At 53.8% G+C, this 15,575-nt stretch overlaps 1 protein-coding gene across 2 annotated transcripts in view; it reads left to right on the plus strand.

Moving 5' to 3' along the window:
• Positions 1-15,575, plus strand: part of Kcnc1 (potassium voltage-gated channel subfamily C member 1) — a 45,802-nt gene that overhangs the window by 12,899 nt on the left and 17,328 nt on the right. The window lies entirely within an intron of this gene.

Here is a 15,575-nt window from a genome sequence, read left to right on the forward strand (position 1 = left end):
TTTTTTTTTCTGACCTCTGAGGTGGTAGAGGGGCCTGCTCTTGAGCCTTGTTGCCAGGGCAGGGTTGGAAACATACTCCAGCGCACAGCTGCCCACCAGGGCCAGTGTCTCACTCATTAAAGATGAATTTGTATGTTCAACCTCAGGGGCTCGCTGGGCAGCTGTGAGGAACATGGCTGCCCGCTGGGCCATGGGGAGCCAACCAGAGCCCTGCAGTGAGGGCTCACATCATCTGCTGGAGGGGAGCTCTTCGCAGGCTGCTTCCTCAGGGAGCCAGATACTCCTGACTTGGCTCCTAAGAAGCCTACACATTTGGTGCCCAGCCAATGCATTTTGGGGCCTTCATTTCCTTAGCCGTAAGGTATACGTAGTGGGGTTGGAGAAGCCAGTACAATCAGCAGCAGAAAGAAGATTTGGGGGAGAGAATGCGGTGCCTAGTTAGGCCATGTATGGGGAGAGACCACCGTGTCAAGGGCAAGGGAAGAGACAAGGCAGTCCTGGGTTGTGGTATCCACTCTGCCTTGGTGTGGAACTGGGAAGATGACATCTAACTGAGCCCATTTCTTCAAGTGAAAAAAATGGGAACAGCAGTGTGTATCCCTGGCAGGGTGAGCCTCTGAGGAGCAGAGCCCCTGGCCTGGTTCCTGGCAGCTCGAACGGGACTTACTGAGGGCAGGATCTGGCGGCAGCAGCTGGGCCTGGGCTTAGGTTCCTCAGTATACAGTGAGGCCCTGGCTGAGCCACAGAGATGCAGAATGTGGAAGCCTGGTGGCCTCACAGCCTCGGGGCCACGAACCACCGTCACCAGTGATATATTTAGTGGCACAAAGGTCAGAAATGCCAGGCACTGGCTTCCCTTTTGGGCGGCAGGATTGTGTCTCCGGAGGCCTGGCTGTCACCAGAGAGATGTATTCTTTTCTCTCTAGCAGACTGGGGATTTGAGTGCAAGCATCAGGAATCGCGGTGGCTTCCAGTGCCCTCAGCCCTCTCTGAAGCCTGGTGGCTACTCCCCTTGAAATCCTGTGCATTCTGCTCTTGCCACCCCCTCACCCCCTCACCTACAGGCTCCTCAGCCTCCTCTTGCTCCTGTCCTGCCCGGCTTGTCTGGCTGCCCTTCTTCTGTTTCCTGTGGCAAAGTATCATCACTTCCTTTTGTAAAATGGATGCATCCTTGCAGGCAAGTTTTGATTACCCCTCCCCTCTTTGTGGAGTGGTTCCCAAGCTTCACTCCTGGAACAGCCTGCTCTGTCCTCGCTGCTTCTGGAAAACATTCCCCTACTTCAGCCTTCTAAATGCTCTACTGGGGTACAGGTTTCTTGGACTCAACAGAAACCCACAAAGGTACAAAGTACACCTAAGACCATGGAGTGCCTGGGTAGACCAGGAAATCAATAGATCTGTGTTCAAACGGTGTGTTTCCAAGTAGTCTTGTGAGGTAGAAGGGTTTGACCTGCCCACTTTATTGATGAAGGAAAAAATGGAAAAAAAAAAAAGGTACAGAGATATGAACTTATTTGGCCAAGGTCATCTAGTTGGTAATTAGTAGAAGATGAGACCCAGGTCTTATTTTGGGAGTTAAGGTAATCTGCTGCTGGACCAGTCTGTGTTCTTTCTTGCTGTGGTAGTCCTGTGGTCAAGAATGGCATGTTGGATGGACAGATGAGTGACAGATGAAAGAAACAATGAATGAAAAGATGAATGTGTATGTGCATCAACATGAATGGATAGAGTGAGGGGCATACTTATAGACACACAGCTGGGCGGGAATGAGGTGGATGGATAAATGGGTGGGTTCGTGGGGAGATATATGTATGTGTGTGTGGGTGGGTGGATGGATGAACAGGTGAATGGATGTATGGAGATAGATGTGAGGGGATGTATGGAGATAGATGTGAGGGGAAGGAATGTATGTCTGTCCGTACAGACAGATGGGTGGGTAGATGAGAGTGTGTATCTGTGTGTGTGTGTGGGGGGGGTGTACGTGCATGGGTATGGGAACTCAGTCTCCTGCCCATGCACAGAGGCAGGAGGAAGACATCTGGTTTCCTGCTGTCTGAAGAGAGAGAATTCTGTTTCTGACCTTCAATGCTAAGGAGGAAGTACGGCCTCCCCTCCCATGCAAGCATCCTAGAGACGAGGGTTTGAAAGCTGAGGACTTGAGGGCAGAGCCGTGGAGCATGTGGGTGCAGAAAGTGGGGTTGCCTGAGGCAGAGGTGGGTTCCCAGGTGGAATAAGACGGTTGGGAGCCAGGGCTGGAGGCTGATCTTAGAGGCCTGGCCCACTCTCGGAGGTGAGAAGTGGGGTCTGTCAGCACTGCCTTCTCCACAGCCACCAGAAGGCAGAGTGCTGTCTGGCCTTCAGACCCCAGGACACACTGAGCATGCTATAGTTTCAATCTGTTAAGGGGGAGGGAGGCTATTTTTCCTGGGCGCCAGCCTGGGTGAGTGGTGTAGGCAGTGCGAGCACACATGCAGTGCGAGCACACATGCAGTGGGAGCACACATGCAGTGGGAGCACACATGCAGTGCGAGCACACTATGTGGTGCGAGCACACATGCAGTGCAAGCACATTATGCAGTGCGAGTACACTATGCAGTGCGAGCACACTATGCAGTGCGAGCACACATGCAGTGCAAACACACATGCAGTGTGAGCATACTATGCAGTGCGAGCACACATGCAGTACTGCTTTGCTGGCGGGGGACAGGGCACTGAGAATGAGGTTTTCCTGAGGCCCAGGAAGACCTCGGTTAGAGTAAGTTCTACCATCTTCCTGTTGCTTTTGCTACCATCCCCAGACTCTAGCAATGACCCAAGACTTTATTCCAGTTGCTTAGCAAGGGCAGTAAAGGGACTGTGGGCCTGAACAGCCAGTCAGTAGGCTTGGCAGGACCTGAGGAAGGCTTGGGTGCCGCAGAATGGAACATGCTTTTCCAGCTGGAGCTAGGGCTGTTCGTTTGCACAAAGCACAGTAATGTGAGCTCCAGCCACCCCCCAGCTCTGTTCTAGCATTCCCCAGCACCAAGCTGCACCCCCCTGCACACACACACACACACACACACACACACACACACACACACACACACACACACACATTGGCCCCAGCAATCTCCCTGGGAAACCAGGTCCCAGTGAGTGCCTGGTGTGCAGCTAACTGCTCATTACAGTCACGGCTGTGGCTAAGTATAGCTCCTGCACACACAAGACCAAGACAACAGGGAAAGCCTTTCCATAAGAGAGTCCCACGTGCAGACACCCAGACAGCTGCACACACATGCTCCCACACTCACGCACAGCGGTGGCCATGCACACATGGACACACACTTGCCCCGGCACAGTGTTTCTGCATCAACCCATTCATTCAGTAAATGTCTTTTGGAGGGTAGGAGTGTGGTCAAAAGCACACGTCCTTGAGCCAGACAAGACTGAGTTTCCAGTCCTGACTGCATCATTGCTTCCCAATTATGTGACCATGGATGGATGACTTAGTTTCTTTCAGCCTTGGTTTCCTTTGTAAATTTGAGAAGGCAACCACGGTGTCCAGGGGGATGCCTCGGGGGATAAGAGCACTTCCTGTGCAAGTAGGAGGACCTGGGTTTGAACCCCTGGCACCCACATAAAAAGTTGAATGTGGCCACATAAGCCTCACAGGCTCTGGGGGAGGTGGAAGGAAGGATTCCTGGTGCTGTGGGCTGCCAGCACAGCTCAGGTTCAGTGAGAGACCCCGTCTCAAGGGAATAAGGAGAGTAAAAGAGCGAGCAAGACACCCATGTCCTTCTGTGACCTCCATGGCGCTTGTGGACACGGATGCTCACATACAACACATGCATGGGGGTGGGGGGCAGCACAACTCTGTGGGGGGAGCCTTAGAGTTAGTGTCGGGCTAAAGGAGATGAGACACGAGGTGTGTAAGGTGGGTGTGGCTCGGGATGTGCCAGCACACAGTCGGTGTCTTCACCCCACTAGTAGGTACCTACTGTGTGCCTGACCCTGTGTGGGCAGCCTTATCTAGGGCTGTTACTCCTGGAGGGGGTTATGTAATGTGATGTCTGGTGCACAGTAGGTGCTCAATCAATATGCTATTTTATGACTGAATGTTTGAATGCTTTATCAAAGGGTGGCCAGATGTCCCCAGAGCTTTCTCCTCCCAGGAGGTATCCACCTACATGTGTCCATCTCAAGCCAGTCAGCAGCTTGTGGCAGGAGCCCAGGCAGCCTCCATGAGCCAGCCTGTTAGAGTGGGTGGCTTGTTCAGGCAGCAGGGCCTGAGCTGCAGGCAGCTGGATGCTGGACCCCAAACCCAGAACCAACTCTGGCCAACTCCTTGTCCTAGCTTGGGCAGACACAGGAGTCCCACGGGCTCTGGCAGAAACTGGTGCGGATGTCAGATGGGCTGGGGCCGCTGGCTTGGCACAGGGCGGGTTTGCATTTGCTGAGGAAGGGACTTGGGTCCAGTCTGGGTACAAAACAAGCTTCAGGATTTGGAGACTCTGTCACTGTTCCCAACCTTTGAATAAACCGACTGTTAAACTGCCCAGGCCATCTCCTCCCATCACACCTCCTCAAAAGGAAAGTGACATTTCCTTGTGCTTTTTAAAGCCCAGACTGGCTGGGCCAGGCCTGGGTGTGGGGTGGGGAGGGAGTGGGTGGCACTGGGAGTCACACAGCCCATGTCTCTCCTCACCTTGAGTGATCTCAGGATGCTGGGAATAGACATGGTCTCATCACCTCCCTGTGCGTCCCAGATTCCAGTGTCGATGCCCAGGTTTCGAAGTCCCAAATCTAGCACCCGTATCCAGGCTTTGAATTCCTTGTTCTGTTGCTGTTCTGTCCGATGGCTGGGCCAGATGCCATGGAAAGACAGCACCAACACCTTCAACTGGTCAGCCTCCTCACCGGAAAGGTATCCCGGTGACCTTGTGTCTGCCTCCATGAGCGAGACATGTCATGCTTATGTCTGTTGGACATTGAGGTCTTCGTGTAGCAACCGTTCCTATTGTCAAGGAGATGAAAGGAATTGTGTCCACTGCCAGTGTGTACAGGTGAACTATAGTTGGCACCCCAGTTGCCAGTATAGACCTGGTCTGCTCTCAGTCCCTGAGCCCACTGACTGTCCATCCATCTCTGTGGAGGCTGAGCATGCCTGTTTCTGATGACGGAGGTATAGAGAATGGTTAGGGATGGTGTCGGCGGCCACTTCAGCCACAGATTTGTGAAGAATGACAACCCTTTCGCCACTTTGGAGACAGATGTACTGTCATTGTAGCAAGTGCTCATGTGGACACAGACAGCAGTGAATCCGTGGCTGCCTGTCCTGCGTGTGTGGACAAGAGCGCTGGTTCACTTCCTCAGATGGCTGCAGGGAGAAGCTGTTGCAGGGACATGCAGACGGGGGACTGAGGCACAGGAGTCAGCGTGTGTGTGTGTGTGTGTGTGTGTGTGTGTGTGTGTGTGTGTGTGTGCCCATGACCACACACATGCAGAGGCACAGATGGGAAAGTCGTTTGTGACTATTGATGCTCCCTGGTTTGGGCAAGGGTCCTTGTTTCTCCTACGAATTGGAGAGCTTGGTTGAGCCTTGAGGCAGAGCCAGGCAAGATTTGTGGGGCTAGCTACCTCCAAGACCTTGCATCCTCGTGAAAACTAATCCAGAGCGTGTGAATTAACACCTCTCCAACTGGACTCTAAATGTGGGCGAATGTTATTGTATGTAAATCACAGCTCAGTGACGCTTGGATGTTAGCATGTTAGAAGATGATGCACTCATACCCTGGGAAGAAAAGAAGGATAAGGAAGACCAGCTCTGTGGGGAGGCTGGTTCAGATTTTAACCTCATCTGATGGCCAGGGAATGGACCACTGAGATGCTGATAGAGGGGCATTCTAGGCAGAGGGCCCAGCCGGTGTGAAGGGCCTAAGGCAGACATGTGTCCAGTACGTTTGAGGACCATGTCTGAAGATGCGGATGTGGGAGGAGAGGCCAGAGTGCACCTTGGTAGGAAGGAAGACCGGAAGGGGACAAAGGCTCAGATTAAGCAGGCGTCTCCTACAGGAGAAACGGGAGCCCTTGCTGCGTTCTCAACAGAGAAATGGCACAGTTGAACGTATGCCTTAAGGAGTTCGTGTGGATGCTGTGTGCACCAGAAATGTTGGAAACTGGAGATGCATGCAGAGACCATGCCACAGGCCACAGGGAGACAGTGGAGGTGAGGGTGGCTGCAGTTGGAGTGGAGAGGGCTCCGAGTGGGGGTTGGGTTTAAGCAGAACCACCAGGATCTCCTCCCGGATGAAACGTGAGGTGTGACAGAAAGAGATGTTGAGGATGACTGCAAGGATTTTGGCAAGAATGTCCTGGAAGGATGGAGATGGAGAAGCCTGTGGGGGTGGTGGGTGCTTGGGAGTTTAGCTGCCAGGTTAAGCTTGCGTGAGCTACTAGAACACCACTTGGGGATGCCAGGGAGGTGGGCACAGGAGACCTGTATTTAGGGGGAAGCCTTTGGGAGTGTGCCGTTTGATGCTCTCCCGGTGGGAGCCAGACCAGAAGTCATAACTGAATCAGCCCAAGGGGAATGGAGGGGGGATGGAGAAGAGGAGCCAGGATGGCTCTCAGAGGCATCCTTCAACTGTGAGGCTCGGAGCAGGGTGTGGAGAAGGAGTGGTTGGAGAAGGGGGCCCCAAAAAGTAGAATAGAAGAGACTGAGTGGCCAGAAGCAGCTGGACGTGCGGGAGCCCCAGGGACAGCTGGCTCCGTTCTCTGCCTTCATTGATCTCGCCCTCCCTACAGCCTCTGTGCAAACCACTCGCCCCATGGCTTGTTAAAGGCCCATCGCATGTCCTGTACACTCTCCTCTGGGGCCTTGACACCATATGTAGGTGCGTTTTTCTCTCCACGGCTGCTTAATAAATGTCAGCTCACCTGCCAGAGACACAGCTCCGTTTGCTACCGCTATTGCCGGGTGTGTCCCGCACACCCTGTGACTGTCCAGCCGATAGTTACAGCGTGTGGGCACTCACTAGTGGTCCCTCAGAGGCAGTGTCTGCTTCCCTCTCCGTGCCTGCCTTCCTGGAGTCACCTTTTGTTCCCCTCCCCCAAACACACACACACACACACACACACACACACACACACACACACACACACACACGAGTCAGGATCCCATATGACACTCGAGTGTGGACACTCGAGAGAGTTTCCCTAGTGGGTTCCTGATAAACTCCTTTTCTACCTCTTCCATGGAGCCCAGAGCCTCAGTTTTCTCATCTGCTGAATGGGGACAGTTGAAACTACACTGCTAATGACCCAGTTTTGGGTTTGTTTGTTTGTTTGTTTTGGGTTTTGGTGTGTGTGTGTGTGTGTGTGTGTGTGTGTGTGTGTGTGTGTGTGTGTGTTGCTCACATGTGATTCAAACTAGGAAGATGTGAGGTAAATGGTAGAAGTCTGTATCCATCGCCACCACGGTGGAAAGATGTCTTCCTTCAAGGGCAACTTGGGGTAGATGTGAAAACAATGTACAGAGGGTAAGTGCTGAGGCAAAGAGGTTTTTGAGAAAACTGTTTTCAAACCCTGCCTGCCGTCCTTTTGTGGACGCTTAACATCAGCAGGCCTGAGACAGTGTGAGGAGGAGGCCCAAAGCTGCAGTGGGAAGGAGGCCTGGCGGGAAGACCGCCTGCTCAGGGGGTCCCGGCACCCCGGGTGTGGCTGTCCCTGTAAGGAGGCAAAGCAATGTGTTCTGTCCACTGCAGAGGGCAGAGCTGGAGGGCCGGGGGTGGAGGCTGACTTAGACAAGAGACGAACACTTCTCCTGGAGGTGTCCAAAGCCGACTGAGTGGCTGTGTCACAGTGACCATTGCAGGTGGTCACCCTCAGGGGCATCTGTCCCAGGCTCACTAGCAGAGGGGATCACCAGGTGCCCCCTCTGGAGGTCCGGCTTCCTGATCTGGGTACTTGTTCATGTTTATCTTATTCCAGTCTGGTTTTTCTCTAGAAAAGGCTTGAGGCGTGTAAGACACACCTCCAGAGATAACAGATAAAAGCCCCAAAGGGTTAGCCGAGTTCCCAGGCAGTCGCTGACTCGGCAGCTGAGTACGTAGACTGGGAGACGCACTTGTCCTGGTGTCTGAGGAAGGTCCCATGTGGGTGGGACGCTGGTGGACTCCTGAATCTGACGTATTACTGGAAAGGTGGGAGCAGGCCACCTGTAGTCACTACCGTCTGTTCCTCAGTATACCTTCCTGGGGTCTCGGGTGTCTTCAAAACCTGGGTCTCTGCCACTCTGCCTGCCTGTGGCTGACAGAGGTTGGAGCCACGGTGGCGTGTCCAGATGGGTTCGTGGGGGCACAGCCATGATGACTTGTCACACGGCCATGGCCATCTGGCTGCCTTAAGGAGCTGATGAGCACAGGGTTATGGGGCAGAGTGGGGACTGACCTAGCGCTGAGAACTCAAACTCTAGGGCCAAGATTCTTCCCCAGAGACCTCATGCTCCCGTGAAGAGGATGCTCCCCTGGGTTGGCAGAGGTTTATATGTCAGTGTGGGGAAAGAACCAGAAAAGCCCACTAGAGACCCGCTGGCTATCGGTATCCTTCATCTTGTTACCAGAAATCCTCAGGCAGCTATACGGACGGCTCAGTCCCCGCTTAAACTGTGACCTTGCTTGTCCTTCACCCTGAGCCCCAAGTTCTCCCAGTTCCAAGTCAGGCACTCGATGCAGAAAGCTGGAATCGGCTGCAGTGTTAGGTCTCCGTCCTCTGCGGGCCGTTCTGTCCTCTGCAGGCCATGCCCTCAGTTCTGGGTCCCGGGCACACCGAGTGTGGTCCATGTAGTCCAGACTGTCTGTAGTTAGTAGGCAGCTGGAGACAGGAAGAGGACAAAATCAGGGGAGGATCATGGGATGCAGCACACGTTCCCCTTCGCTGCCGCGGGAGCTCTTCGCCCCGTCCTCCGGTGATTTGGGGAAAACAACCCCTAAGGGCTGTGTTAGAAGAGGAACCGTGGCCCGGCTCCTGTTCAACAGAGCACGGAACGGGCGGTCTCGGTGCCCCATACTTTTCGCACCCCATCCTTCTTCCCGAGTCCAGGAAGTCCCGGGCCTCAGGGCATTTCCTCCATGCCTCTCAAGTGTTTTAATTCCTAGAGTGTCTGTCATCGTCCCATTTCAAGGACCACGTGACTAAATTCCCCAGAGGTTACCACCCTGCTGTCAGACTAGCCATGGCAGAGCTAGGATTCGAACTCTGTGCTGGACGGAAGCCACGCCCAGGCCTCTGCTCTCTCAGATGGCCTGCTTCACAGGCTCTCCCCATGTGTGCTTCCTTGAACGTCAGAGCCACGTGAAGAGTGAGTCTCATCTTGTCTCAAGAATCCCAAATGGCCAATGGACCTGGGGGCATCCGGGCCACCTGGGACGTAAATGAAAAGAACATGTCTGCTCTCGTTCCTAGGGCCCTGTTCTTGTACATCTGCTTCCTCAGTCTCCCCAGGGCCTCTACGGCCGCCTCTGTCATGGGAGCCTCTGCCCACCCCACCTCTTTTGACCCCCACCAGATTCGTCCTTGAAATGGGGAGGTGGAAGGAAGGATTCCTGGTGCTGTGGGCTGCCAGCACTGCTCAGGTTCAGTGAGAGACCCCGTCTCAAGGGAATAAGGAGAGTAAAAGAGCGAGCAAGACACCTATGTCCTGTGACTTCCATGGCGCTTGTGGACATGGATGCTCACATACAACACATGCATGGGGGTGGGGGGCAGCACAACTCTGTGGGGGGAGCCTTAGAGTTAGTGTCGGGCTAAAGGAGATGAGACACGAGGTGTGTAAGGTGGGCGTGGCTCAGGATGTGCCAGCACACAGTCGGTGTCTTCACCCCACTAGTAGGTACCTACTGTGTGCCTGGCCCTGTGTGGGCAGCCTTATCTAGAGCGGTTACTCCTGGAGGGGTTGTGTAATGGGATGTCGGGTGCACAGTAGGTGCTCAGTCAATGTGCTGTTTTATGACTGAATGTTTGAATGCTCTATCAAAGGGTGGCCAGACGTCCCCAGAGCTTTCTGTTCACACTCCCAGGGAGTCTGGGCCCATCCATTTGTCCTTGTTGCTAAGTCCTGGGGCCCTCTGCCCCAGTTTGTCAAATGTCTCCCAGGCTGTGCCCTAAGCAGACAGCCTGACCCCATACACGAGGACCAAGGCTGGCCCAGTCAGATTTTGTCCCTGAATGACTTGGTCACTCTGCTGAACATCCACATAGGAAGTGGCCTTGGGCCCGTGAGAGTAGACAGGTCCTCTGAGGGATAGTGGTGGTGTTTCGTGCTTCAGTTTCCATGGTGACCCCCAATTCAATGGCCCTGTTCCATGGCTGTCGGCTGCTAGGCTTTTCTGTGTGGGAGATGCTCTGATGCTGAGCAGTGGGCAATGGTGGATGGACCAGGTGGATGGTGAGCTGGGCAGGGTGTTTGGGGCCAACAACACATTTGAATATCTCTCTGTTTATGCTTCCTCTTGCATTAGCTCCCTCCCTCCCTCCACCCCTCCCTCCATCCCTCCCTCCCTGTCCCCCTTCTTTCTCTCCCTCCCTCCCCTGCTCTGCATTTATTTGTTTATTGTTGTGTGTGAACATGTGAGCCATAGCTTGCATGTGGAGTTCAGAGGGAGTCAGTTTCTTCCTGTAGCTATGTGTACTCCAGGGATCAAACCCAGGTTGTAAGGCTTGGTGGGAAGCGTCGTCACGATGAAACATCTCACTAGTCCCGTCTGTGGTCTTAGTCCGTCATTGTCACCCGCAAGAAAGGAAAGCCTGGAAAGGACTGAGGAACTATCCAAGGCTGCCCAGTTGACCTGGGACTAAATTTCAGGCTGCTTGGCTTCAAGGTCATGTCATTTCTTCTCAGCTGCTGCCTCCTTTGACAGACCTGAGCTGCTCTTGGCCCAGGCAAGAGAAGGCGGAGGCACTTGGAGTCAAGAGTTTTGGAAGAAGGTGGAATGGTAGGGCACTGACTAAGTAAAGGCGCAGAGCTCTTGGTGATCAGAACCCCATGCCGGAGCCTAGTGTGGCGTCTCAAGGCTCTTCTGAAGAGCCCCTCAGCCTTCGGCAGCTCCTGTCCCTGGCTGTGCCTCTGTCCCTATTCCTGCCCAAAGAGTGGCCTTTCACAGAAGACCTTGCAGGTCACCTTTGTCTCGGTGTCCTGAGTTTCTAATAACCTCATCTCTACAGTGCCGAGATAGGATCAGTTTAAGGCATACCGTAAGTTCAGTGGCATGAATAAGGATCTGGGGAGAAACAGCCTTTTAAGGATTTGTGCATGTTAGGATTTAATCAAGTCCAAAGGTGGAAGAAAAGGATTCATCCGAGATGAAAGCACACGACAGCTTTTGCCGCTTCAGGACTTGGCAGCACATTTCTCAGCATGGCCTGGTCTGGGTGCCACCCAGGATAGTGCCCTGAGTGTGATTTCGTGAGGGGCAGCATCCGTCCTGGCCTCTGAGTTCCATGAGGCCCGAGTACTGCCGGTCCTGATCCCGGCCCAGCTCTGGATTGAGGACACTGGCGGGTATGAAGGAAGGGGTACAGAAAAGATTCTGCACCACGGACAGTCATGCTGGGCTGGTTCCGGGGCTTTCCTTCACTCCCACTGTCTGGTCTCTTTCTCCCTGGGCTTGTGTGGGAGTGACCATTTCTGGTGTGGAAAAGGGTCTGGATCATGGGCTGAATCTCCACTCGGTCACTGACACACCAGCCCAAGACTCTGATCTCTCCAGGAGATGGTCTGTCCACGTACACACATGCTACAACCCACACATGCACATACTTACTCTTGTACATGCCTCTCCCTTGCACGCAAGCACACCACAGACAACACATGGCTCATATATGTGCACACTTATGCATATATTCCATACTTCATATATAGCCCCATATGCATGCACCATCCAATACAACATAGATGAGTCCAGGCACCTCACACATGTCTCCCCAAGTACACTTCTCCAGCACACAGGAATCACACACACTACACAAAACCACCCCTTGAAATTCTTGCTGAGCCTAGAGAGAGTTCACATACACTGGTGTCATTTTCACAAGCATACATCAGCTCCGATGTGGTATGCTACTTCTCTGGATGCACAAAGACTTTCCAAACATGGCACACTCTGCCATGCACACTCATTCCCTAGCTCATACCACCTCTGAGCCCTGCAGGGAGCTCCTTCCGCCTACTACTCCCTGAGCAGGGTGCCAGCAGGGGAAGGGTATGGGGCAGGGGTCAGGACCCAAGCAGAGCACTGGGACCTCCCTGGGCTTGATGCTGGAGGCTGTAGATAAAACAAACAAAAAGGATAGACCTCATGAGCTTTCCAATCCTGTAGCCCTGGCCTGCCCAGCACACCGTGGGTGTGCCCAACCGAAGGAAGTCCAGATGAGTCTAATTCAGTTTCTAAACCCAACTCAACTGACAATTTATTTAAGACAATTGGCCATCCTGTCTGCTCTGCATCACTGACTTCTAATGGATGCTGTGCACCCCCATGGGGAGGATTCCATTAGGCAGAAAACCTGACCTGCAGTTTCTGGGGGCCTGAAGCCTGGACATGGGCCAGGGCTCCCCCTGATTAGCCATCATGGGCTCCCACTGCCTGTGACCTTGATCCCCCTCAAAAGGGACCAAGTCTAGCCCTCACTTTGACCTTGGGGAGAGGGACTGGTCGAGGCCACACAGCAAGTGAGTGGCCAGCTCATGCTGTCAGTCCCTGCACTGTCTTACAACCAGACACTTGCTCCTGAAACGCAGGTGGTAAAAACACAGAGCCCCACGGCGAATCCCCGAGCAGCTCCCAAAGGCAAGCACAATTTCCTAAAGACTACTGTGGTATAAATAATTCCTAAATGAAAGTCACAGCACCTAGTGGTCATTTTAATAGATAGTAGGGTGCCTTTCTGATCTGTGGCTTCAGGGGTGGGGCTATGATAAAAATAACTTGGCGATTTATAAAACATCTTAAGTCAACAGATCCCTAGTAGGGTTTGTCTGACTTTACAGCCAACAGCCTCACCATCCTGGTTACCATAGAAACGGGATGCCTTGCTCTGTTGCTATGGCTACCACTTTCTAGAACACAATTGGTGGGTCTCACGGTTTGTGATTTCGTTCTGGAAAAAAATAAAATAATAAAGAGAGCCAGAAACTAGCAGCTTGTGTCTGTGTAGCATCATCACCAAGCCATGGCAGCTACACGTCCTCAGTTTTTCACAAGGCGGCCGCTGCGCTGCGCTGGCCAGGCCGGGGACAGCTACCTCTGGGCTGCCCGACGGAGCTCTTCGTCCTCGGGTCATCGTCCCAGGAGGGCTCGGCTGACCTGGTCCTGGATGTGGTGGGGCTCGGCTGCTCCGGAAAAGGGCTGGAAAGAGGAGCAAGCAGGAATGGCAGTCTGAGGGCGGCGGGGAGGGCTGAGGGGGCAGAGAGGCAAGGAGCTGGAGCTGCCAGAGCTGTGGGAAAGTCAGTCGCCCCCTAGTGGGGACCCAGGGGGGGGGGGCAAAGGGCTGTGTGGAAAGCCCAGCGAGAGAGGCAGAGTGGCTGAAGTGACTGGAGTCTGTTCTCAGAGAGAGGTGGGGAGGGGAGACGTGTGCTGCACAGTTTTCACGGCTGCCCTCTCCACGTGATGCTCTGAGCGTGTACACACGAGCTGTCCGTGCGCATACTCCCGGAGTGTGGCTGGTTGGGGTGAGGTGATGGACGGGTCTCCCTAAGATTTCTGTGGGCTGCTCATGTCCTCTGGGTGGTCCAGGCACTGAGCTGAATTCTCGATGTGTCTGAGCTTAGGACATAGGTTAGGTGTGTACTCTGGGTTATCGAGTCTGTAGTCTGTGGGTGACTGTTGGTACACAATTCGTGTAGGGCGCAGACCCCACTGCTTGCCCTGTGGGTGACAACCCAGCATTGCTCTGGAACCTGCTGTCCTGGGCCTATCAGGCTGAGCTTGGCTCCCCATCTAGGGCCAGGGGTCATCGTGTCCCTCCCCACTTCCCCTTAGCCGTGCTCTCTGAATACTGTGAGGTCTTGCCTACCAGGAGCTCAGCAAGACTGCAGACTAGGTAGGATGCAGGCTGGACCACCCAAAGATACTCTCATTACTGGCCCATCCTCAAAGGGTGCTTCTGCACCAGAGCTACTGAGTCTGGGCACCAAGGCCTAGGATCCACTCAGGTGTGGCCACGATCACGTCTAGTTGGTTCCAGTTGGTTCTAGTCGCCTCTGCCCTTCCTCAGTTACAGGGGACATCACAACATGGAACCATCCAGGTCTAATCCAAGGCTAGCTTCGCAAAACTCAGGCAGCGTGGTGGTGAGAGAAAAAAGGGAAAGAGGGAAGAGCCAAGTGTGGTGGCGTGTGTTTGTAACCCCGGAGTTGGGGAGCAGAGACAGGTGGATTCCTAGAGCTTACTGGCCAAAGTGAGGCTGAATCTGTGAACTCCAGACCATGTGAGAGATCCTGTCTCAAAAAACAAGGGAATTAACTAAGGAAGACACCAGAAATTAACACATGCACGCACGCACGCACACACTTTCCTTTTGTTTTCTTTTTAATGATTTATTTGTATTTTATGTGTACGAGTGTTTGTCTGCATGTATGTATGTGCATACTTGGTGCCTGTGGAGGCCAGAGGAGGGGCACTGGATTCCCCAGAACTGAAGTTGCAGAAACCACCGTGTAGGTTCTGGGAGTTGAGCCCAGGCCCTCGAGAGAGCTGCAGAGCCATCCTAACTGTCAAGCCGTCTCTCCATGCCCAACTCTGTTTTTTAACATGGGTTCTGGTGATCCAACACTGGGATTCATGTCTGTGTGGCAAGCGCTGTACCAACCGAGCCTCCGTATGTTAGTCTTACTAAGGTCAGGCCTTTTCCTGGACCTCCACGTCTGTCTGAAGATCAGTATGGTGAGGGACAGATGAGAGGCGAGCTGGGAGGGCTTGTGGGACTCCTGGGAGATCAATGCCCTGTCTGGGCCACTCTCAGGAGCCTTTGCAAACACTAACGAGCCGTCACTGGAGACAGACTCATGGCCTCCCTGGGTGGTTATAGAGATTCCTTGAGGAGCACCTTGGCAGGCCGCCTTCTGAGTACCACAGTTGCCAGTGGGAGCCTCACCCCAGGGGAAGGGCTATTAATGAGGCACTGAGGATGCATGGGATTTTCCACACAGTGTGCATGGCCAGAAGCCTCTCTGGAAGAAGGACCCTCAGGTGCAAAGCCACCGGAGGAGGTACTCTGGTCAGAGTGGCAGAGAGGTACATGTGGCAAGAACGTTGGGTACATGTCGGGTGAGGACCCTGAGGAGTCAAGTGCAGCCAGAGCACCGTGATCCTGGTGTGGCAGGCTGAGGACACTGGCCTTTTCCTTGTGGGCAATGTGGTAGCTGGCATGAGCAGCTCTGGGACCAGTAGCCATGTGACTGGGACTGAAGCCTAGCTTTGAGAGCAGTGGTCCTGTTGAGAGAGGATACAGAAGAAAAGGCCATGTCAGGGGTCACTGCAGGGGCAGGGTACAGCCTGTCCCTGGGGAGTCTAGGCTATGAAAGCCAAGCTCTAAGAAGA

This window comes from Peromyscus maniculatus, chromosome 1 (genome assembly GCF_049852395.1).
Source record: "Peromyscus maniculatus bairdii isolate BWxNUB_F1_BW_parent chromosome 1, HU_Pman_BW_mat_3.1, whole genome shotgun sequence".
Taxonomy (NCBI): Eukaryota; Metazoa; Chordata; class Mammalia; order Rodentia; family Cricetidae; genus Peromyscus; species Peromyscus maniculatus.